We start from the raw sequence: 24,888 nt of genomic DNA, 5'->3' as shown, positions 1-24,888 counted from the left end.
ATCTTCCCACAGGGAACTACATGGCATTTGGCGCATAGCAGGTACCCAGGAGATATCTGCTGAATCCATTTTCTTCCAAGCACGCTGTCATTTATTCAATTCCTTTGGTTCCTGTGAAAGGGAAGAGTATATCCCCTCTTGTGGGGCTGGGCTGCAGAGCGAGTCGGCCAGTTCACGTACAGCTCAGGACGCAAGTCCTAACCCACCCCTCCACACATTCATCTCGAACACAGTGTTAATTTTTAAAGTTTTATGTTTTGTTGCCAACATCGACATATCAGGAGATTCCACACCCAAACACACACACGCACACAAACCTGGAACGCTCCCTTCTGTTGGACACTCAGCTCATCACCCTACATGGCAACGGTGGACGGGAGCTGAGAAGCACAGCTTTCCTGGTTCACAACATAAAAATACCTGCTCATTAAAAACAGTCAGCATTTGTCGGTTAGAGAGACAGTTTGGAATGATGGAGACTGGGACAAACGGACAAGGTCACACCCCAGTCATCCCCGTGTCCATCCCCCACCCCCAGGTCCCTGTCCTCACATGTCTTGCCCTAGTAGGTGCTCAGGAAATGGTCGTCACCGACCCAATTCCCCTGCCTTTCTGCTCTTCTCCTAGCTCTGATTTACTCCGTCTCATACTAACCTAATTGTTTCTGTGTCCTTTCATTTCCCTTTCCGATTTGTATTCCCCTGCCCCTTCCGGCCCGTGGGATCCTGCTGGTAGGACATCTGAATCAGACCTTACCTCATTCTTGGAGTCTCAGCTACCGCAGCCTGCCTGCTCAGGAGCAAGTAAATGAGCAGTCTGGTCAGGAAGAGCTACACCACCCAGAACAAAATTAATTCCCAAGGCTTGCTGGCCCTGGCAGAACGGGAGCCACACTCACTAACAGGCCCTGGAGGCACAGGATGTGGGAGGTGCGACAGCTGGCCTGAATCTGGACTTCCCAGGCTCAGCCCAAGGCTGGCCTTACATCTGTCATGCCCACAGCCCTGGCTATTTGCCAGAGAAAAGAAGAAAGGAAAGAAGGAAGGAGGGAGGGAGGGAGGGAAGGAGAGAGAGGAGAGCAGAGGGAGAAAATTCTTTGAGATCTCAACAACACATTCATCATGGAGGTAGTTCTTAGCTCAAGAGTATGGTGCTACCTGATTTTAGCAAAGCTCCAAAATGCAAAATTCAGCTTGTCCTTAAAATTCAGCGGCACTAGAATGAAAAAGAAATGCTTCACCGAGTTGTGACATTTAAGTGGTCATGCATTTTTCAACGTATCAGTTATGCAAAGATGTTTATATTCATTCTCTCCTCGGTCATGTTTCATTTAAATGGGGTGGGGAAAAGTCTTCAAATAGTTTAATTAAATAAAACAGAATCATGGAAATCAAAGTTAACGGAGACAGACTTCAGAGGTTAAAAAAGAGTAGAAACATAAATTACATACATAATAAGGGAAAAATAAAAGCAAGAGTAAACTAAATCAATATTCTTGTTATCTCCACCTCTCGCTGTTTCACCTCCAAGTGTATTTTTATCTTGTATTATATTTCTAAAAATCCAGAGAGAAAAATGTCAGGAGATGACAACATGAAAAGGTTCATGGGATGCTGAGTTAATCTAAAACCTTTAGCAGTAAGGAAAAAAATTCTTCATTTAAAGAGGCAGTTTCTCTTTTTAAAAAAAATGTGGGGCTGCATGGATAATTTTAATTCATAATCTTACAAGCATGCGAAATGAAGTTCAAAAAGGTCTAAGAGAAGCCCCCAGATAAATTCAAGACCGTCCATTTCATTCCTACATTCATCCATAACCACTTTAATATGTAAGATAATGACAGCAATGGTAATGACCTTAACTTGGGTAATCTGTTTGTTGACAGCAGGTGATAATTCGGCCTTCCTGATAGTAATCTGTTTTTTTGGCAAACAAGAGAGAGGGCTATCTGCCACTTACATTTATTTTTATGGGGAGGACATGTTGTATAAAGCTGAATATGGGACAGTACAAGTGTGGAATTAATTGTTTAAGTTGCAAAATATGTTAGAGATGGTATGTTAAATCTATGGGACACAGTGGCCCTGACATGATGAAACGTCCACTTCTATTAAGTAACCACAAGCCTGTATTTCCAATTATGGTGGTGAACTGCTTTCTGCTGGGTGGATTAGCTTAGTACTTCATTCTACTGGTAGTTTTATGATCGGAGATCTTTAATTTTCCCAATTCAACTCTTAGGGGCCGCAAAGACAAGCTGCCTGACTTTTAAATAATATATTCCCCTTTTAAATTTCTGCCTCCTACTATTTCCTAGGAGTGCCATTTCCTGTCACCATAATTATAATAATTTGTATGTAGTTCCTGGGATCACATTTCTAATTGAGTCCTAAATTGGTTAACCTCATGAAGTTATTAATATGCTTTTTTAACCTGCACAAATTATATATTTGTCTGGTTGGTCAAATCATGTTCATTATTACATACATTCTCTACCTCTCTTCTTTGCTTCTAATGTCACTATTTTAGTCCGAAGAACGTACGTTGTTTTTTATAATATGCTAAAAATTACAGAACTATAGGAGTTGGAAAGGAAGGTCTGGGTTAAGGGGCTGGCAGAAGCTCAGTGGGATTCGAGATCCCATCATACCCTGAACACCAAGAAATAGCTCTGGTAGAGGGAAGGGACAGCATTAAGTGGTAGGAGGCGAGACTCAAAGTAGTGACAACCCAGCCAGGTCCTGAAGGGCTGCACCAATGATAGTGAAAACAAGCCCAGGCCAGGGGACCCCCCCTAAAGAGTTTTTAAATGAGGATGGCCACAGCCAGCCTTGCACTGTAGAAACTGTTTATAGGTGGTTAAGAACCTACTGCCCTCCAGGGGCACCTGGGTGGCTCAGTTGGTTAAGCATCTGATTTCGGCCTAGGTCATGATCTCGCCATTCCTGAGTTTGAGCCCTGCATCAGGGTCTGTGCTGACCACTGAGAGCCCAGAGCCTGTTTCAGATTCTGTGTCTCCCTCTCTATCTCTGTCTCTCTGACCCTTCCCAGCTCATGCTCTCATACTCTGTTTCTCAAAAATAAGTAAAATATTAAAAAAAAAAAAGAACCTACTGCCCTCCAGACCAGAAATGATGAACATGTGAATTTGAGTTGTAGCCAAGATGATGGGTCCATTTTGAGAGTTGTTTCTACCCCAAGGAGCCTACCATCTCAATTGGAAGGTGAAGCAAATGCAATAGAACAGACAACAGCGCAAGGTCGTTTGTAATCAACTGCTAACCACGTGGGCACCAGGGAAGGTGAGTTCAGTGAACATCAGAAAGTCAGAGAAGAGCAGGCAAACCTGGGAAGCAGTGCTTCAGGGGACAGTGGCCTAGGTGAGTATTTGCTGAGCAACGGAAGCTGTTAATTTGGGAGAAAACAAGGACACCTTCTCGGTGACGGAATGGAGCAGCATTTCACACTGAGTAGTCAGCTCAGCCAGGCTGCTGCTGATCACACACCACCCCACAAACACCTCCATGACTAGACACCAGCTCGCCACAACCACTCACAAGTGTTAAGATACGATATTTACCCTAACCCTCTAAGACCAAACCCTAGGCAGTCAGTGGCATTCACACGTGTGAACATTAAATAAGATCTTCAAGACTGATTGTCTCTCTGTCCTGAAGATTCATATAATCCCCTTTCTCTGACTGGTATTTTATTTAAATGTTTCCTAAATCATGTTTCTGTAGGCTTGTGTTGATATAAAATCAATATCTCCACAATTCCTTTTTGTCTATGACACAACCAGATTGTCAGTTTGGATTAGTGTGTTTCACAGAAGCCCTGCTCAGAATACCAGCAGTGAGCTTTATTATTAAGAAATCATAATAATCTGCATACATAGGATTCAATTCTTCCAAACCTCTCAAGACATATGTTGGTATTTGTTAAGCTCTCGACTTAAAGTGTTTCAGAAGTTAGGAGTACATCCGAGGCTCTTCTGAAGTCCTCAAAGGTAGGGGAGTGAGGGGGGACATGAAAACGATCCGAAAATCTCACCATGAGGCATTTCTGAGTTAATTAAGCAGGAAGGGACTGTCCACATTTAACAAATATATTCTGAGAATCTGGAAAACATTACTGGTTAAAAGACATTCACTCAGGATGCCTGGCTGGCTCAGGCTGTTTAGCATCTGACTCTTGATTTCAGCTCAGGTCATGATCTCATGGTTTGTGAGATTGAGGCCAGCGTCAGGCTCTGTGCCGGTAGCTCAGAGCCTGTTTGGGATGCTCTTCCTCCCCTCCTTCTCTGCCCCTTCCATGCTCATTCTCTCTCTCTCTCTCTCTCTCTCTCTCTCTCAATCAATCAATCAATAAAATAAACCTAAAAATAAGATATTCACTCAATGTCACTGAAATAATTTAGTCCATGTTGTTTATAGTCTAAATGCTTATTTCCCGCCCAAATTCCTATGTTGAGATCCTAACCGCCCATGTGACAGTATCAGGTGGGGTCTGTGGGAGGTAATTAGGTCATGGGGATGGGCTGCCATGAATGGGATTAGTGCCTTTAGAAAAGAGACCCCAGAGAACTCTTTTTTTTTTTTTTGCTATGTGAGTCCACAGCTAGAAAACTGCCACCTGTGAACTGGAAGTGGACCCTCACCTGACACGGATCTCCCCACACCTTGATCTTGGACGTCCAGCCTCCAGAACTGTGAGAAATAAACGTTTGTTGTGTCAGCCAGTCCGAGGTGTTTTTGTTATAGCCGCCCAAACGGGCTAAGACAGTGGTAAAGCTGTGTGTCCTCAACACATCCTGTTCTGACACCGAAGTCAGAGAAGGAAAGGGGTGGTTGAATTCCTCCACGTCCCCACCAACACACAGCATCCTGTGTTTCCTGATAATCATCATCATGACAGGTGTGAGGTGACATCTCACCGTGGTTTTGCTTCACATTTCCCTAAGAGTGGTGATGTTGTACATCTTTTCATAAACCTGCTGGTCATTTGTATGTCTTCTTTGGAGAACTGTCTATTCATATCTTTAGCTCACTTTTCAAAAATTCAGTTATTGGTGTTTTGCTATTGAGTTACAGGGCTTCCTTGAAAGGAATATTGCAGGAATATTTCAATTCCTCAAGGGGGGAGCAGAGACAAAGACACTTTGAACAGAATAGCAACACAGAAAAGTGCAAAAGAGAGGCCAGAATGAAAGATGGAACTCTCTCAGTCTCAAGGGGTGTGATGGACTGAATGTGTGCCCCCCAATTCATATGCTGAAATCCAATCCCCAGTGTGGCAGCATTAGGGGGTGGGGCCATTAGGAGGTGCCCAGGTCATGAGGGGGCAGCCCCCATGCTTGGGATGAGTGTTCTCATAACCAAAGGAAGAGACCAAGGTCTCACTCTTTCAGGCTTGTGAGAACACGATGGGAAGCCGGCAGTCCACAACCCAGAAAAAGGGCCTCACCAGAACCGAACCACACATGCACCCTGACCTTGGACTTCCAGCCTCCAGAACTGTGAGAAATACATGTTGTTATAAGCCACCGAGTGTGTGGTGCCTTGTGAAGGCAGCCCAAACTCACTAAGACGGGGGAAACACTGACTTTACTAGAGAATGGTCTCACATCTTTGCCTTATTTTACAGGTGAAAATTCAACCACCACATACGGAACACCCCCTTCCAGAGCTGGCCACTTCAACACTGGAGCATCGCTTCTCTGCTTGCTCCCACACCACTGCAACCTTCCCCCAGCGCTCTCTAGGCACGATCCCAAACGCTCTCAGGCAGGTCACCCGGCCACACAACAACGACGCCTCCATCTCATCTCCATGACATGACCAGAAACACTCTCCTGCCTTGATTGCCACACGGTCCCAAGGCTGTGGAGAAACCAAAGACAGCTCTTCTTCACAAAACAGCGACACTAGAACCATCTGCCATTGTTCTGTCCAGCATTACTGAGCAGATGGATGAGGGGCCACGTTGACTCGCTCCAGACCGTCCCCGCAAACCAGGACCAGGAAGGTCATTTCAGGAGCTGAACCAAACACCACTGCCCTCTGGAAAACTGGGCAAAGAAAGGCAGGAAAGGAGCATCAGTTAAGATGGGGCACTGGAGTGTTGAGAGGTGATGATACAGAATCTGGACTGGCAGCCATTTGGGTTGAATCTTAAGCCACATGAGTGAGGGGAGAAAGGGCTCTGAAGGGCAAGCAGCTTCTGTCTCGACTGTGCAGCGCCTGGTGCCACTTCACAGGACATGTGACTTCACTTTCTGACCTGGGACCCCATGAGTCTGAATCCTCAACCTACATCTGCTAAACACCCAAGCTGTTTCAGCATGAAACAGCCCTGCAAGACACCCTTTCCCACACAACAGCTGAGGCAATGATCTTCTGAAGACTTCAGCCCCAAGCCCTTCTTCAAACAGAATGATAGTTCTTTACAGCAACAGGCACATGAGTGGTCTGCTCATTTATTTATTTTTCTTAAGATTTTATTTTTAAATAATTTCTACACCCAACATGGGTCTCACACTTACAACTCGGAGATCAAGAGTTCCATGCTCTACTGACTGAGCCAGCCAGGCACTGCTCATTTAGGAATTTCTAAAAACACCAGAGGACTCACAAAGGCTCACAAAGCGTGTCCACTGTAGTGACTCCTGCTCATCCTCCACTAGAATCCAACTTGCTACCAAAGACCATGCACATCTGCCCTGAACACACTACTTAACTTTGAACATGCTGAATGTTCTTAACTCTCTCCATGACCCAAACGTTATTTTCCCATAGAGCTGGATGTATCATTGCTCAACACTTCCCAACACTCACTTCATGAAATGGTGGGCTGTGCCTTGGCCCAGAATGGTCCGTCTGCTGCTCAATGTTTGAGGTCCCACCTTCAGCTTTGTCTTTGCACCTTCCCACCAAACACTCATATGGCCTCTCTCCATGATGGGAAATGGAGGCAGCTGCCCATACTCTCCTTAGTTTAGGGGAATGCCTCTGCACCTTTAGTCCCTGCCGCCCCTACCTCTCATCCATTACACAAGAGCCCCAATAGTTCACTTTTCTCTTACTCGTTCTCACCCCTCCTCCTCAAAGCAGCCAGAGAGATCTTCCGAAAACATAAAGCAGGCCATGTCCTTCTCCTGCTTAAAAATCTCCAGGGGATGCCCCTATCACTGAGCATGAATTCTAAACTCCGCCTGTTACTCCTGCAGTCTCGTGGGATCTGGGCTCTGCTACCGCCTTCCGTCTCTCAGCCACATCCCCTCACCCGCCCTGCTGCAGCCCCATGGGGCGTACGTTCCTCACTGGCCAGCCATGGGGGACCCCCCTGACCACCCCCAGCCTGAACACCCCTCTACTGTACACCAGCCCATTCACTGTTAACACATCACAGGGTCCTCTTCTATCATCTTCGCAGCACTGATCATTTCAGAGATTATCTCGTGCCTGCATTTACTTTTGTTTTCATTCTGTCTCTCCCCGACAGATTATAAATTCCACCGAAGCCAGGGCCCTTCTTCCTTATTCACTGCTCTGTTCCCAGGTTCTAAACAGTGCCTGGAACATGATAAAGTCTCCCGAAATACTTGTTGAAAGAACAATCCTCTAACTTGAGGTCCAAAGAGTTATAATATTTCAGCTAGTTTTGCTCAAAATCTTCTTTTTCCCATTTATAAGCCCAAAGTACTAATTTCTACTTTATCATTACTTTTTCTACTGATAATGGAAATAATAGTCACCATTTGGTTTTGAAATACCACTCTATGTTAAATACCTAAGCAATCTGCATTTATTATAGGTCAACCAAAAAAGAACTGGATATTACCTGTCTCCTATAATTGGATTGTATTTTCTGAAGAATCATGTTATTCTAGAGTTTTGCCTTCTAATTTTCTTTGGTATTACATGTTTTTATTCCCTGCAAATATATAGGCAATTTTTTCCATTTTGTTTGCAAATCAGAAAAAAAATATTAAAATCTGAAGCAGACAACAGACCTTCTAGAAATGACCTGACCGGTGTGCATTAGGCCATGAGGCTTCTCAACAGACAAATAAATATGTCTGTTCCTAGAAAACATTTTATTGAAACTTACCTCATCACCAACATGGTCTGTGGGAACAAATCAAGAAAGGAACAGAGAACAATGAGGTGATGGATACTATGGTTTCCGGACCACTGCCTCCAGTAAGCCTGGTTAGCATCAGTTCTTCGGCACCATGTTTGTCTCCCTTTGCTCCCTTTTACACTAACATCATTGCTGCAGCTTCTGTGAGCCTCCCACAAGCCAGGCACCACCCTAAGCCCTTCACACATGTCATCTTACAGATCAAAAAACTGAAGGTTAGTAGCTTGTAGAGCTGGTTGTAAAATACCATACCTGTCACCATTACGCTATTCTTGAATTTCCTTTGAGAACCTCTTTTTGGATAGATTTCAATTTGCAGAGGTCAAAACTTGAAAGCAATGTAGAATTCTTATGCAAACCTTCCTGGGAAGATATCAACGGTTCAGAGATTCTTTTCTTCCCGGTACAAATAAAGGACTCGAAAGCCTGAATTATACTCACTAGTAAAAACAATGACAGTATTAATAACCACTGTGTTAAATTCATCATTACAAGTAAGCTTTCTCTCTTCCCTTGATTTTATAAACACTGCATATTAAATCTGGACCAGATGCCTACAGACATCTTTGAAAACAGTATTTCATCATCTGAATATTTTGGCCATTTGAAGAAAAAAAAAATCGCTGGCTCCAAATTCCTCACCCTTAAAAATGTCCTTAAGGCTAAATGCAAATGTAGCTCCATGCCCTGTGATTATTGCCCCTTCAAATGACCACCTCAAAAGGCCTCTTCTGTTATGAAAGTCTTTCTCGGGATCCAAAAACTCTCTGAGAAAACAATGATTTCTTTTCATAACTCTTCAGAGTCTGCTCAAAGACAAGAAACGACAGGGAATTTGATTAGAATCACAAATAGATCTAAGAGTAATAGTAAAGGAAAATAACTGAGCTACAATAATCAGCACTTCAGCTTGGGTTCCTAATCAAATAATTCTTTGATTGTCATGATTTTGTTTAATCTATAACACCCCTTCCCAGTACATATCATAAACTTTGATTTTGTGTTTGCATAAAAATGAACAAGTGTCTGCATTTGTGTTGCATCTTATCAACTGGAATTAAGTTCACCATCAAATAATGATTTAAAATTTTCCTTAACACTCAGGCTTATCCTCTTTTCTACTCTAGCTACAGAAAATCATATGATAATTCCTTTTCAGACTACAGAATATCTCTTTAAAAGGCTGGCTAACATCTAAATCAGGCAAGACCTCAACGGCATTTTCAACAAGAGTCTGTTCTACTTATGTCTGTAGGTCAGTGACTATTTGTTTGAGTTTAATCCATCTCCCTATATTCCAGTCATTATGCTCTATACCATGAAGTGCCTCAGGGACCAAGACAGCTGGACCATAAAAGGGTTAATTTTATGTGTCAACCTGCCTGGGTCATGGTACCTGCATATTTGGTCACACATTATTCTGGATGTTTCTGTGAAGGTGTTTCCTGGATGAGATTAATATTTAAATTGGTGACTTTGAGTAAAGCAGATTACCTTCCATAATATGGGTGGGCCTCATCCAATCAGTTGAAGTCCTCATCAGAAGAAAAACTGATCTCTCTTTAGCAAGATTTCTGCCAGCAGATGGGCTTCAGAATCAAATAGCAAAACTCTTCCCTGAGTCCTCAGCCTGCCAATCTACTCTGCAGACTTCGGATTTAACTGGCCTCTCCAATTGCATGAACCACTTAAAGTCAATCTAATTCCTTTTCACCCACCCCACAGCCACCAAACACGTATGTGGTCCTCTGTGGCTTTGTAGCCCCTCCTTTCCACTACTAGGGTCTGTTTCTCTGCTTCCTGAATCTGGGATGACCTTGTGACTTTCTCTGACCAACAAAACAAGACAGAAGTAATGTTTTACAATGAATCAAGGGGCTTCAAGAAATGTTTTGTCTTCCTCTCTCTTACTCTTCCTGGGAACCTTGTGATCACTGCTATATGAACGAGCATGCGCTAGCCTGCTGGGTGATGGATACAAAGAAGCATGGCTCAGTCACCCCTGTGCCCCAGCCAACAGCCAGCCATCTACCAGATATGAGTCAGACCATCAATGGCCAGCTGACCATAGACATAATTCAACCTAGCCAAATCCAGCAAAAGAACCACCTGACTGATCTCAGCCCTCATTCCTGACTCATATAATTATGTACTTACAAATGGTTGTTTTAACCCACGAAGTTTTGGGTGGCGTGGTATACTGCAAGAGTTAAACGATAAGTGCAATGAGTATTATTGCCTTTTACCCAGATAAGGAATTCAAGAGCAACATAATCTGGATGAGGACATATTTGACATGTTGTGCTTGAAATATCAATAGGACTGTCAAATATCCAGTTGATTAAACAGTTCTGGAACTCAAGAGAGAGATCTTGCTTGGAAACACAAATCTGAAAGACAAAGGCATGTATGTCACTGATTTCCATGGGTGGGTAGAGTGCCACAGGAGAGCACGCATAGAGCACAATGAGATCCAGGTTGGGATCCCAGGAACAATGAAGGTCAGGCAAAGCAAAGCAAGAGAGTCAATGAGGGAGAGGGGGAAACATGATGAAAGACAGGAAGATGCCACAGAAGCCAAAGGAATTTCTCAACAGACTCAAGGTCCTTACACACAAATGTAAGGACCTAAGGAATGTATAGGTAAACTAATATAAGTCCCCAGCAATGGGGAATTTTTAAGTCATTGCCATGAGAGCTTCAGCAAAGTAGTGAAGGCTAAGCCATTATAAAGGTCACTAAAAAGTGAATGGGAGGGGAGGACTTGGAAACAATGTGTCTACAGGTCTCTTGCTGAGCATGGCAATAGGTTCCTTGCTCCTGGAACACTATCTGCCCCCCTACTCCAAGAATCTGTGAACTACCAAGAGAAACCAACCTCACAGTAATGTGGATTTATATCACTAAATGGATGGTCCCCAACAACAGCTGGGTCTTTCATATCATTCAACAAAAGGTGACAGGCAACATCTAAAGGGAAGTGAAATGTTGATGGAGAAATTTTTCAAGATGGGACAGATTTGGTACATTTATTCCTAAGTGGAGTCACAAAGGCATAATTAATGGCTCAACATCCTGGAGTGAATGGAAGGGAATGAATCCACAGGTTCAAGGAAAGACAGGGTTAGAAAGATGGAGATTTCCAGATAGGAGACCAAAAGCTGATAGAACTTACATTGGGTTATCACAAATCTTCATCTGGGAAGGGAGCCAGAGGTGGACAAGGGAGTTGTGGACAGTGGGCAGTGTCTGCAGTTGCAGATGTGGACAGTGAGTGAGCCTAGTGACCCAAATGAGGCCTCTTGAATGGCACTGAGACTGGGGACAATAAAATTATAGCAGCATTCTTTAACATGAATGGGTTTTTCCAACAGCAAGTCAAAAGCTTGTCTGTGGAAGCAAACCAAGGAAGTTGGTTGGATGGATCCAAGACTGGAATTTAATGGACTGATATAGAAGAGCAAGAGATTAAGGGCTTTGAGGTTTTGGCAAGAGAGTGGTTAAGGTGACATATTTTGGGATCTGGGCTGCTTAAAGAAGGAGTGGGGGTAAAGTATGGTTGATGACCTGGGAGGGACACACACGTTGGAAATAAATGCGTGAGGGAGCAGGAATGCTATGAGACTATAGTCATAGATGATTATACTGGAGTTTAAGGTTTTAAAAGACGAGGATGTGGGCGACGTGTCTAGGCTGCCACTCAGAAGCCAAGCCACTGGATACATTCTCCATGGACAGATGCTGAAGATCATTGGGTGGTGGTAGCTGGGGTACAGAGGAGGCCTGAGCCAGGTCCTGGGCCCTGAAGGACACAGAGAAGTGACATGAAGATGATAAGATGGCCAGGATGAAGGGTCTGAGACAGCTATGGGAGTTCCACTGGAGGCTACACAGGGGTCACACAGCTTTGTGAGATAGTATAATGTTCTGGAAGTAACAATGGCCCCAGCTCCCCAGGGCCTTAGGGGTGTAAACAAATGAACAGCTGCCGCCCCCTCCCCAAACTATGCTTTCTTAGAAAGGAATGAAATTTCACTTAAGGCAAGATTTGGGGAAAGGGAGTTTATACTGTCCGTGGACCAAGGGTCCTAAAAACGTCCTACTGAGAAAAGTTGCAAAGAGGTCATCTGATAAAGAAAGTGGGGAAAGCCCGAGAAAAAGGAGAATGGCCTTCATTGTAGAACTTAATCCTGCTGACTTTTATAGAAAGTTTTTATTGTCATGAATATCTCTAAGATTTGTTTTGTCTGGGTTCAGACCAGACCCACAATAATGACACATGAGTATATAGTCAACATCCCTCTTCCCTTGGAATTATCTCTGGAACGACAAGAAATACTGCTTAGAGTCCAGGCTTATTCCTTGTTTTGAAGTTTAAGTAATTCAGTGAGTGGAACAATAAATATTTTTCTCTCTTTAGATCTCAACAGAACATAGGCAGGAGATATTTGCAGACATAGGCCCTGCGAAAAGAGGAAAAAATGCTCATCTGATAATCAGACTGAAATTTTTGACTATTTGCTTGGCTCACCTAACCCACATTTTGTTCCAGCAGCCCAAAGAATTTGCAGAAACTGAAGACAAAAGGTCATCACTGTTGTGAGTATGACCTCTTGGGGCACCTTGGGTGGCTCAGTCGGTTGAGTGTTTGACTCTTCATGACCTCATGCTCATGAGATGAAGCCCTGCACTGGGCTACTCGCTGGGCATGGAGCCTGCTTAGGATTCTCTCTCCCTCTCCCTCTGCCCTCCCACTCCCCAACTCATACATGTGCACATGTTCTCGCTCAAGAAATAAATAAATAAATAAATAAATAAATAAATTAAGGAGTATGACTGATATGGTCATTAAAAAAAGTTTATTTTGAAGTTTTCAACGGGCAAAGAAAACACGATACAATGAAGATTCATTATATAATAGCCTCCACCTGGGACCTTAACAAGTAGCTACTTGGAGTGTAAGTTGGTGCTTCTTTTCCAAGAAGCAGGTAACACAAAAGTCTTAAAATGTTTATGCCCTTTGACCTGGCAGTTCTACTCCTCGGGATTACCCTGGAGAAATAATCATACATTGCCCCAGGTTGAGCCATAATTGGCAACAAACTGAATGCCCAATATCTAGAAAGATGGTTAAAAAACTGTCCTATAATCACACAATGGAATATTACAGAGCCGCTAAAAGGGATACAAAGTCATATGAAATACTTCATGGCAGTTGGGTATGATTTATTGGGCTAAAATCAGGTTATAAAGATATATTTATATCTTTATATTTATTATATATAAATATATCTTTATATTTATATATATATTGAAAATACATTTCCATTTAAAAATGAAATACGAAGGCTAAGAACAAAGTATACAAGTGTGTATGTTAAAATACTACCTGTGACTATCTTTAGGCATTTGCATGATGTATGGTTTTGATTTTCCTCTTGTTTCTTTGCTCTCTTCAGAAAAATTTCCAAAACAAAAATTTATCAATAAGAAAAATTAATGATATGCCTTTATCAGTTTCTTGGTAGATGATATTCAAAAACAGTGCCCTAGAAAACCAAGTTTACATACATATTTTTTTAATTAGGTAGCAAAATATTAAGGAGGAAAGTATTTCCTGCCCTGAAAATGCAGGGCAAAAATGGTATTAGTCCTAATTTTAAAAGAAATGTCCTTTTGAGTTGGTACTGAAAGGAGAACATTCCTGCCCCTCTATGAATTGAATTAGAGGCTGATATCTTTAAATTCCCATAATGAGTCCAAGTTTATTTCTCTATTGAAATGATCGATAAAGATTTTAGTTAGCACCTATTTTGTGCTCAACAGTGTATTTAATGTTGTGGGTAGTGCAAATAATGTTATAAGAAAAGAAAAACAGGTGGCATTTATAAGTCAGTTAAGAAAAAAAACTAGCTACTTACATACAGTGTAGGCATAAAAGGCCTAATAACAAACAACTGGCATTTGAGCGGGGCTTACTGTTTAGAAAGACTTCTTAATTGGGGCGCCTGGGTGGCTCAGTCAGTTAAGCATCCGACTTCGGCTCAGACTGTGCACTCATTGTGAATTCAAGCCCCACATCAGGCTCTCTGCAGTCAGCACAAAGCCCACTTTAGATCCTGTCCCCCTCTCTCTGTGTCCCTTCCTCCCTCTCACTGCCCCTCCCCACTCTCTTTCTCTCTCAAAAATAAACAAACATTAAAAAAGACTTAATTACTATGTGTGCCCAAGTATATGAGGCATTTTCCCAAAATTCCCCAGAAAGGAGGGATATTCGAGGACTTCCGAAGGCTTTCATATTATAGGACATTCTCTAATTACCTTATTTAAACAACTAAGTAATGCTTGGGGAAGACTCATTAGCCTGAAATGACCTCAGTCAATGCTTGTTTGGGATGCTTTGAGAGGTCACTTGACAGAATCCATTACAGAGGAGGCACAGAGATTTAATATAGATTCAGTCCTTGTTCCTGGATTGAGGCCCCACAATGCAAATGTGTAATATCATTGTAAGCAAGCATTTTAAAAATAACGACTTACGCGAGAATAATGTGTATTTATTTAACATTTACTTTATTTCTGGGTCTGTTTTCGGTGCTACTGTAATACAAAAATGGTTCCCCTTCTCAGAAAGCATACCCTCCTTTCACCATAATGATAATGACCAAGACAGTACTTTACAGTTTACAAACACTCCCCAAAACATCCTCACACTTGATTATCCTAGTACAGTCAAGGAACGGATACAGCCAAAATCTTGAAAGAATGAACCAGCATTTATTTGAATGCATGTTCCACAAGGTATCAGCCCATTGTTCTTTAGCAACCTGTGCATCAGGACTAGTTCAATTGGGGGAAATAATTTTTCAATTATTCCTAATGCAACGGTGCAGCCGATCAAACAACCCACTAGCAATGGCGCCCTACTTCCTAAAAATAACAAGCCTTTGATAAACATTGCAAAGATTCCATCCCCTTTTATAAGTTTTTTTGGTTCTTTTCACAAAGCTATGTAAGTAACCCTTTTAGTTTGAGAGCACACAAAGAAAGAAGTAAAAGATTTCATCAGCACAGCTGCACAGGCCCTGAGCGTGTCCCCAGCTTCACATGCTATTTCACTCTCTAGGTTGGGTGACTCATTTTAACCCAGAAAAAGTTTAGTAATCTATTAAAGTGCAAGAAGATCCAAAATAAAATTGTACGTCTGACTTACTAGTTAAACTGTTCTCTTGATATTGTCAACGGAGTGGATTTTGAACGATGCAAAGATCTTCCCTTTCCTACTAAGTTTGAAAGCCTGCTTGCTTGTGACAGACAGAACAGGATGGAAAGCAGGGCTCAGATCTAGATTACTCAGGACCCAGCTTGGCCAGCTCCTTCCCTTTGCTGAGCAAGAGGAAGAGAGGGAGCTGCCGGAGGGGGGTTCACCCTGGGAAGTCCCGCCTTGTAAGTTTCCAAAGATCACACAGGAGTTAGGACAGACCTCGCCCCTTGACCTGGTCTGGGTCTAGATGTTCTTTTTCTTTCTTGACACTTCACAGTTTAAAGGGGGTGAGGAAAAAGGAGCACCTGGGTGGCTCAGTTGGTCAATTGAGCAACTGACTTGGGCTTAGGTCATGATCTCATGGCTCCGGAGTTCAAGCCCCACATCGTGTTCTCTGCTGTGAGGCGCAGAGTCTGCTTCAGATCTTCTGTCCCCACCTCTCTCCACCCCCCTACCCCCACTTGTGTAAGTGCTCACGCTCTCTCGTGCGCGCTCTCTCTCTCTCTCTCTCAAAAATAAAAAAACAATGAATGAATGAATGAATAAATGGGATGAGGATGGATGGCTAAGTAGATGATGGACAGATTCAAGATATGTGCATATATATGAGTATAGATACAAAAAGGCTTCTATAATATATATTACATACATATCATATATGCCACATGATCTATGTCTCGCCTCCTAAATTAAAGCTTCTTGAGGGACACCTGGGTGGCTCAGTCAGTTATGCATTCAACTTTGCTCAGGTCACAATCTCGCAGTTCATGGGTTTGAGCCCTGCATCGGACTTTGTGCTGACAGCTCAGAGCCTGGAGCCTCCTTCGGATTCTGTGTCTTCTTCTTTCTCTGCCCCTCCCCGGCTTGCTCTCTATCTGTCTGTCTCTATCTCTCTCTCTCTCAAAAATAAATGAACATTAAAAAAAAATTTTTTAAGCTCCTTGAGGGCAGGGACACCATACCGGAGGCACAAAATAAATCTTGAATGAAAACAAATGGTCAAAAAAACCCTTGACAACTACTCCTGGACCAATTCCTCCATGTTTTCTTTCTGCCAGAAATACTCCCTCTGCCCACTCCCATCCTTATACTCACCTGCCCAAATTCTCTCCATTTTTCCAAGCCCAAATCAAATGTCCTTTCCTTCTTAAATTCTGTGATTCTTCCAGGCAAAAGTAAACTCTCCCTCATTGCAATGACCATAGCACTATTCTCTGCCCCTGTCTTAAAGCACTACCCATTTTCTAAGCTTCTTGACAGCGAGGCGATGCCCACTCGTACCCCAGAGCCATGCCTCGGGAAACATGGTTCATCCTTCTCTGATTCTCCTGGCATCCATGGGTTCACCCACCTGAAGGCAGCCTAGCGTGGTGGTTAAAACAGGAGCTTGGAAGCCAGACACAATAGACACAAATCCCCACTCTACCACTTTATGGGCTGTGTGATCTCTGTGCCTCAGCTACTTCACTGGTGACAGATAATATGGCATACTAATAATAGTACCCACCTCATAGGGTTATTTTGATGACTAAATGAATTAATCCACATAAAGCACTTTGTAAGGTTTCTGGAATGTTCAATACCCGATTCTATTATTATTGACTCAATATAATTTATTAAGAATCTGCCATGTGCCAGGCACTCCACTAGGCTGCCGCATCAGTAGGGACTCTATAAATATTTGAGGACTGACTGATAAGACCCAGCACTGACTCAGTCAATAGCATCTTTTAATCTTTACAGGTATTCTAGGAGATGGATATCATCCTTCCTACTTTCATGCAGGAGCAAATGGAGTCTCTTCTGCTCTGAACTGCACAAGCTCCCATCTCACGGGTAAAAAGTCTCCAAAGGGTTCACCTCACAAGCCCTCCAACTTCTAGAGGGTTTTTTTTCCCATCCCCTCCCGCAGCTCCCTCGACTTCATACGAACCATCTATTTTAGCATCTGTTCAGCCTGACTCCTGTCATTAGATACATTCTTGTGTGTTTATAATGCACCACTGATTTGTTTCAGACTCAATCGTGGGATCTAAAAATAAAGTGATGTTGAACATATTTCTTTGCATATTAACTTTAAAGAAATAGATTAATCTTAGGAATAATCAAAAATGAATGATCCACTCAGCTTGTAGCAGTTACCAAAAAAATTAAAATTAAAATTAAAATTAAAAGCCCTCAGATTCCCACTTTCCCTCCTTTATCCTTTTCCGAATTTATTAATTTAAGTATATACTTTATAATTTCTCATTTTAAAAATTAAGAGGTCTAGTGAGCTTCTGGTAAACCAATCATGATCCTCCCTGGAGATGCTTAAATGAAGGTAGGATTCATTTATTCTCCAAGTCAAATCCCCGTTTTCAAAAATGACATTGCAGAATTGCCCTCATCATCCTGAGAGGGAACAAAGAACAATAAATAAGGTGACACATAAAATGGCCTACAAGTTGTTTTCTGAAATTTCAGCCATTTATCCAACACATCAGTTCTGTCTGTCTACTACAGGCGAGGCAGGAGGAAGGATCTAGAACCAAGGCAGGTGTGGCGTTCCCGCAAGGAGCTTCCCAGGTACTGTGGGAGGTGAGCTTGCACATAAAGCAGGACAAGACACTACAGAAAAGGTATAAGAAGGAGCATAAGCAGTGCAAAGAGAAATTAATTCCTGCGGAGGCAGAAATGCGACTCTAAATCATGTTGAATGTTTCCCCCTTCAACAAAGACTCACACACACACCCTTTTAAACTATTTGCTTCTTTTCTTTCTTTGGAACCTGAAAACACTGTCAATCACCGGCCCTTGGGTGTTTATCTTAAGCCATCAACTAGGTCTGGTGACAAGGTTTTATTCAAGTCAATGTTCTCCTGTTACTATGAAGGGGTTGCATATGCAAATAGACATGCATTCTGGGTGCAGCACTAAATAATGAGGAAAAGTGCAGTTTATAAAACGCAGTCATTCCACGCCACATTTCATTTTGGAAGAGGGAGGGCTACAGTCGACTGTGAACAATTACCAAATTGTCAATGGAATTCAATAAATGTTGTTTAAAAAAACTAATTATTTGTTACAATAACCAGCTACTATTGCCACTTTGTATTTGGAGGTTTGTAAACTACTTCCATTTGAAACGTAATTGATTCCATTTTTATCATTTGTTCAAGTTTATGTGGTTGTTCTCATCCTAAGAGATGATAACATCTATTTTCAGCAAATTATACATTATAATTCCTCATTCAAAAGCCGTAACAGAAAACAAAATGCTAATTTATGCTGTAAACGAAACTACAGAATCATAATCACTCATTGTTAACATTAGGGACTAAACTGCTACTGGAAATAATAAATTGGAGCAAAATGTGGTCGGGGTTGTTGGTGAGAGTTTTCTTTCTTTTTCTTTGTGCCTCTTCTTATTTTGTTTTGTTGTTACCCAACCAACACACTTTCTAATATGCTTTCAGGCAAGAGATTACATGGATGTTCTGTATTCTCCCAGATAGAAGCCAAATGCTCACTTTTGCCCCTTAGCTATCACCTCAAGTTCTATTATTTCAAATCTACAGGAAGAAGATATGCTCACGAAGCAATGAGAAGTGCACGCAAAAGAGGGGACGCATATTAGAACTGCACACCTGCTTTTCTACGTTTCATTAGCTTCCAAACTTACATTTCCCTTTACATCAGCGATCCCTCTCCCCATTTTCTCCAGCTCCCACCCCCTACCCCGTGCCTCTTCTCTCTGAGGATCCTTTCACAACACTTTGCTGTCAAGGTGAGCCTTCCCCCATGGCCACCTTCCCCTCTTCCACAGGCATCAGGGACATGCAAAATTTACAAACAGTAAACGGAAATCCAGTAACTTTAACAAATCAGGTCAAATCTTACCAAGACAGAAATAAGGGGAGGGCGTATCTGTTACCATATTCCAGACACTCTGCTTTCCTTAAATAGCTACGTTCCGGGGGAAAGCCGGTAGCATAGCCTAATGGCATTTCTCTTTTCCTTTTTCAAAAAACATAATCCAAAAGAAAATATTTAAATATAATTATTATAACAAAAACGTGAATTCTTTGAACAGACCAAAAAGTCACACTGCCTTCTAGAGTAAATCACTTTTCTGCTGCCCTTTTATTTAATGCCGGCTGCTGTCCACATTTACCTCTTCGCTGGCAAAGTGTGATCATTGATTTCCTATGGTCTCTCTGGAAGGAAGTTCTGCTTCCTGGATGATGACTACAAAGGGTAGGTGACCCCATTCTCATTCCAATGCAAGCCCTGCACTTCTACATTTCTGCTAGGGCCACAGGAATGTGAAAATACCGAGAAACTCTGCCCTCTTCCTAGAGACCGTCTTGCTGTAACTACTGATATTTAATGTTTTCCCTCCCCTTCCCAGGACTATATTTTGGAAGATCACAATATGAGGGATGAACCACTAAATGCCCTTAGTTCATGATGGACATAAATGTTAGGTGCGTGACTCAATGCAGAAGACATGTGTTATAACATGGCCGTGCTGAAAAAGATGTTTGGGACTAAATTGAAAACATAACCGTACACAGGGCAAACCCAATATGATATGGGTTTGCTTACAAAATGAGAGTAAGGGGGCGCTTGGCTGGCTCAGTCGGTTGAGCATCCGGCTTTGGCTCAGGTCATGATCTCACGGTTCGTGGGTTCGAGCCCCACATCAGGCTCTGTGCGGACAGCTAGCTCAGAGCCTGGAGCCTGCTTCAGATTCTGTGTCTCCCTCTCTTTCTGACCCTCCCTTGTGCTCTAAAAAGTAAGTGAAACATTAAAAATTTTTTTAAAAATGAGAAAAAAATGGCATAAATAAGTTTACGCCAAAATATATATGACATATATATGACACATATATATAAACTCACACAAATACACACACATATATGATAGGATTTTCATGAGGCATCTGAGTGATTATTTATAAAACTGTTCTATTTATGAATCTTAAAATTACATTTCTCCCATAGAGGGCTATTTTACTGATACTCACATACATTTGTAATGGGTCCTCCACTAAGTCATAATCATTTGAGGCAGGGAGCTAGCACTCTAAAGCCCCTGTCTATCTCTCAAACCGAACCAACCATTCAAACCAAAAAAAAAAAAAGGCAAAATCAAACATTTAGTCCCTCACCTCACCAAGAAGAAAGAAAAGCATCAGGTGGTTATAGTTGATTTTGCTGAAACAGAAGACTTCAACCTCATTTACCAAAGAGAATTTTATCTGGTTATGTAAATAACCAGAAAAACAAAATGGACAAAGTTGGACAATCAAAGGAGATTTTCACCATTTCATGAAGCTGGGAACTGAATGACATCGTCACAAACTTGTGAGACGTGTACCTGTGGCCACGTGATGTCTCACATCGTACAAGAGAGGAAGTACTGTGGAGGGTAAGAATTAGCTGGTTCTCTGAGCGCTGAACCCAGACTGACGGGAGGACACCCGAGTTTCCCCCCTACCCAGCACTGAGGCAAAGTATTTAACTCTGTGCCTTATTTTCTTCATCTATCAAATGGGAATAACAACAAAAGTACCTAATTCATATGTTGTCTTGGAGATTCAAGGAGTCAAATGCATGCAGAGTGTTTGGAACAGCATTAAAAACCAGTAGCTCTTGGGGTGCCTGGGTGGCTCAGTCGGTTAAGCGTCCAACTTCAGCTCAGGTCATGATCTCATAGCTCTTGGGTTCGAGTCCGCTTCGGGCTCTGCGCTGACAGCTCAGAGCCTGGGACCTGTCTTCAGATTCTGTGTCTCCCTCTCTCTCTGCCCCTCCCCTGCTCACACTGTCTCTCTCTCTCTCAAAAGTAAATTAAAACAAAACAAAACAAAAAACCAGTAGTTCTCATCACCGCTGCTTCGTTCCTAAGTTTTAGGTGAATAGAATTTTACAAAGAAAAGCAAACAATATTTCCAAGCTTGTGCTTTAAGGAAGCTAGCCATACTGGAAGCCCCACAAGAAATCCAAAGCATTACGAGTCTCTTTTGCTCTTCCATCTACTTAGGAGAAACCCAATGTTGGAAAAACCGGGGTCAGGTGAGCCAGATTTATAGGTAGACTTCTAAAACGTATTTAAAGTCAATATATAGAAATGCACCGAAAACCGATTTTGCAGTTCATCCGCACATCTTCAAGACAATAAAAATGTTTAAAATGTATAGAAACCCAGTTTATATTTTTTGAACTTTAAGATACTGATTTCCCAACAACCTTGTAAATGCAGGACATTCCCAAGTCTTGGCTCATCTTGGATCCAAACCTTGTTACTACTTTAAGAATTATGAAATACCCAGAAAAGAGGAAAAAAGTATTGAATTCTTTATAGTACATGGATTTGAGGGGGAAAAAAGTGCTCCTCAGTGGGCTGCTTTCTACTTGTCTATATTCATGGAAGTTTTGCCCCCCCCCCCCAAAAAAATAGACAGTCAGCACAAGCGTTCAACAACTTACCCACATCCATTAATGATTCTGCATTGAAACTTCTGTCCTGCTTGAAAAGACAGCGAGTACAAAGAATCACAGGTACTGGCTAATGAAACTCCAGGGCCGAATTCAAGCCAGCCACTGCCTACTCTAGAAAGCTAGAGTGTGTCCATACAAGGATGCCATTTTACATTCTGAGTCTGGAAAATCTGCGGGAGTAGCGGAGGGGGGCGGGGAAGCACAGGAGCATCGTCAAGCCTGGTGGTAGTATCTCTCTTCACAAACTCAGGTTAGGCTATCCAGTAACCAGAGAACTGGGCGATCAGGTGAGTCACGTCACATGTCTGGCCCCATGGACATCTATCTGAGCAGTCGGCTAATTGGCTCCATTTTTCACTTTCAACTGATTGATTCAATATCATACAGACCTGGCCTGCTTCGATTTGGGCTTACATAGTGACAACCAAATAAGGTGACCCGGGTCCACACTGCAAGCAGTCACGACCACTCCACCTTCCGCGTCATGATGGAAACAGGAAGCTCGAACAACTACAGGAGAGACTCACAGGTTGAAAAGCACAACAGAAAAAGATAATGCTGGGTTTTGGAAGCTTGCACTACTGCCATCCCTAGGCGTGAAACTGTAAATTAAAGAATGGTCTGCTGTCTGCTGCACTGAGCCAAATCAGAGACATTTCACACACACACTTTAATTGGGGTTTTCATCCGAATTGAAGAAATAAATTCCACCTAAGCAGATGCTTCACACACACACACACACACACACACACACACACACACGCACTATGGTATGTTTTCCACATTGGCAAGTGGGTGCAAACGATCTGCAACACGGTCTATTCAGATATAAAATGGAATTTCCCAGTTTTTAATGGTAACAGATGCAGTTTCGGCTCTGATACACATTGGGCTCTCTCCAAAAATGTCACCCCCCTCCCCCTTCCCTCAGCTTTAGTGATAAAATGTCACAGAGAAGCTGAAACACCTTCCAGTCAACAGGGATGCGTGGTTGGGTTTTTGTTTTTGTTTTTGAGTTCGATAATGAATAAATGGGCCAGTTGTTTCCAAATTTCTAGATTTCTATATAAAGAACCCCCATCCTCATTATTTTTTTCACTTGCTTGTTTATAACCAGAGGTGTCATAATCATGTTTCTTGTGAAAATGAACGTAATCAAAATGCCTTGTGATTCCAGGAAAAGAGCTTCTTGGGGAGACAGGCCTGCCTGCTATTGATGTTGTAAAAAGGCTCCTTTTACATGGTATTAGATGTTGAGAGCACATAATATTGATCTAGAAATAAAAAGCTTGATTTTTTTTAGTGCCGTCAACCCTTACCTTCATAAGCACTTTATAACACCAGAAGATGGGTTTATTTTTAATTGAGGCAGAGTAAACAAATTATATTTGAAGAGCAATGCTATTTTTAGGGAATGGAGGATTTGTAAGCTTTTTGGCAGCAATTCAGGTAAAAATCATGAATAAGTCTCACTCTCTCAAATTTGGCCCAGGCCTCCCCATAGCAGCCCTGCCTGAGTCCAAGATGAGATTTAGTGTTGCCTTTTTTTTTTTTTTTCCTTTTTCAACGAAGGAACAGTTAGGTGCACGTTTCTCGGTCATGTGCCCATGCCCAACCGCTGAAAATGTGAACTGGAGAGCACCATGGACCTAGGTTCTTAGACACATGGACTCGTCATCCCTGAAAATGGTGATCCGGCCAGGCTGGAAACCGCAAATCCACGCAAGACGCACTGCCTGGCTGCGTTCACCACCAGGGATGAAACCTTCGGTAGCGCTTGAGGGCACCCTTCTCTAATGATGTACATCTCTCGTTTGTTTCTGTACTTTATCGTAAAGTTCACACCGCACCACTGGAAGAAGAGATCAATATTGCAAATAATCTCCCTTTCCCCACCAGACAATTCCACCGCACTAAGAGGAGCGCGCCACCCAGTTCCAGCCGGCGAGCTAATCATCCTCCACAGAACAGCGCCAGCTGCTTTATCAGAAATTCTTTCCGATTTTCTTAGCAACACGAGTCTCCCTTTCTAGAAGAAAGATTTGCTTTTTGGGAAAATGGTTTTCCAAATCAAGTTAAACTAACTTTACCCGAGGAAACCGATCCGTTTCCTTTTTTTTAAATGCTGCCCCCCCCCCCACACACACACACCCCTTCTCTGGCTCCCTCTTTCCTTTACTCCGACCCTGCCCCTCTCCCCTCCCTCTCTCCCACCTCCTCCGGTTTCCAAGGAATTTGCACGTGACTGCCAGTCTTGCAAATTCGGGCCGCGGCCCTGCGCTCTTAAACGCTCACAAACGACTTGTTCCCTATCTCATTAAAGATGTTGCCAAAGCTCGCGTCGCTGTAAAGCTGTATCACTGCGAGATTCCTTCCACCCTTTTTCTCTCTTTTCAGTGGAAAACGCTGTGCGTGAGTTTCGCGGCCTCGAGATACAGGTCGGAGGTACGCGGCTAGAAACTTCTCCTAACGCATCTATCCGACTCTGGGACTGGGGGGCGCGGCGCTGCCGAGGAATCCCGAGTCCCGAATCCCCGCCGGGCTCGTGCGGGCTGTGCGCGTCAAGCCTTTCCTACACGTCTCGGTCCTTAAAGGCGAGCTGGGGTTGGTTTCTGACTCATCGACAATCTCACACACACACACACACACACACACACACACACACACACACACACGACCGCGGACGCCCGCTCCTGGACAGCTGGAGTTGGCCGAGCCCGAGGGGTCGCTGGCCCTGGACTCCCGGGAGCGGGTGCCGGTTAGCACGCAGAGCACCGGAGGCCCGCGGGAACGGGCAGCCACGGCACCCCGCGAGTCTCCCAACTCCAGCACCAGCCCGACCACCCTGGCAGTTTCTTCAAGTTTCTACTCACAGCGGGGCCTCCCCTTTCCCGGCTGTCTCGCCCCGAACCCCCACTTCACGCGCCTGGGCAGCCCTCTCGCCCCATCCGCAGCTCCGCGCCGGGCGCGCTTCCGGGGGGCCGCCCAGATACG

General features: G+C 43.1%; 1 protein-coding gene across 1 annotated transcript in view; it reads right to left on the bottom strand.

Annotated features, from left to right (window-relative positions):
• Positions 1–24,888, bottom strand: part of PPARGC1A (PPARG coactivator 1 alpha) — a 640,252-nt gene that overhangs the window by 613,790 nt on the left and 1,574 nt on the right. The window lies entirely within an intron of this gene.

This window comes from Suricata suricatta, chromosome 1 (assembly GCF_006229205.1).
Source record: "Suricata suricatta isolate VVHF042 chromosome 1, meerkat_22Aug2017_6uvM2_HiC, whole genome shotgun sequence".
Taxonomy (NCBI): domain Eukaryota; kingdom Metazoa; phylum Chordata; class Mammalia; order Carnivora; family Herpestidae; genus Suricata; species Suricata suricatta.
The sequence above is the reverse complement of the archived record's forward strand: the minus strand, read 5'-3'. Positions and strand labels throughout refer to the sequence as shown.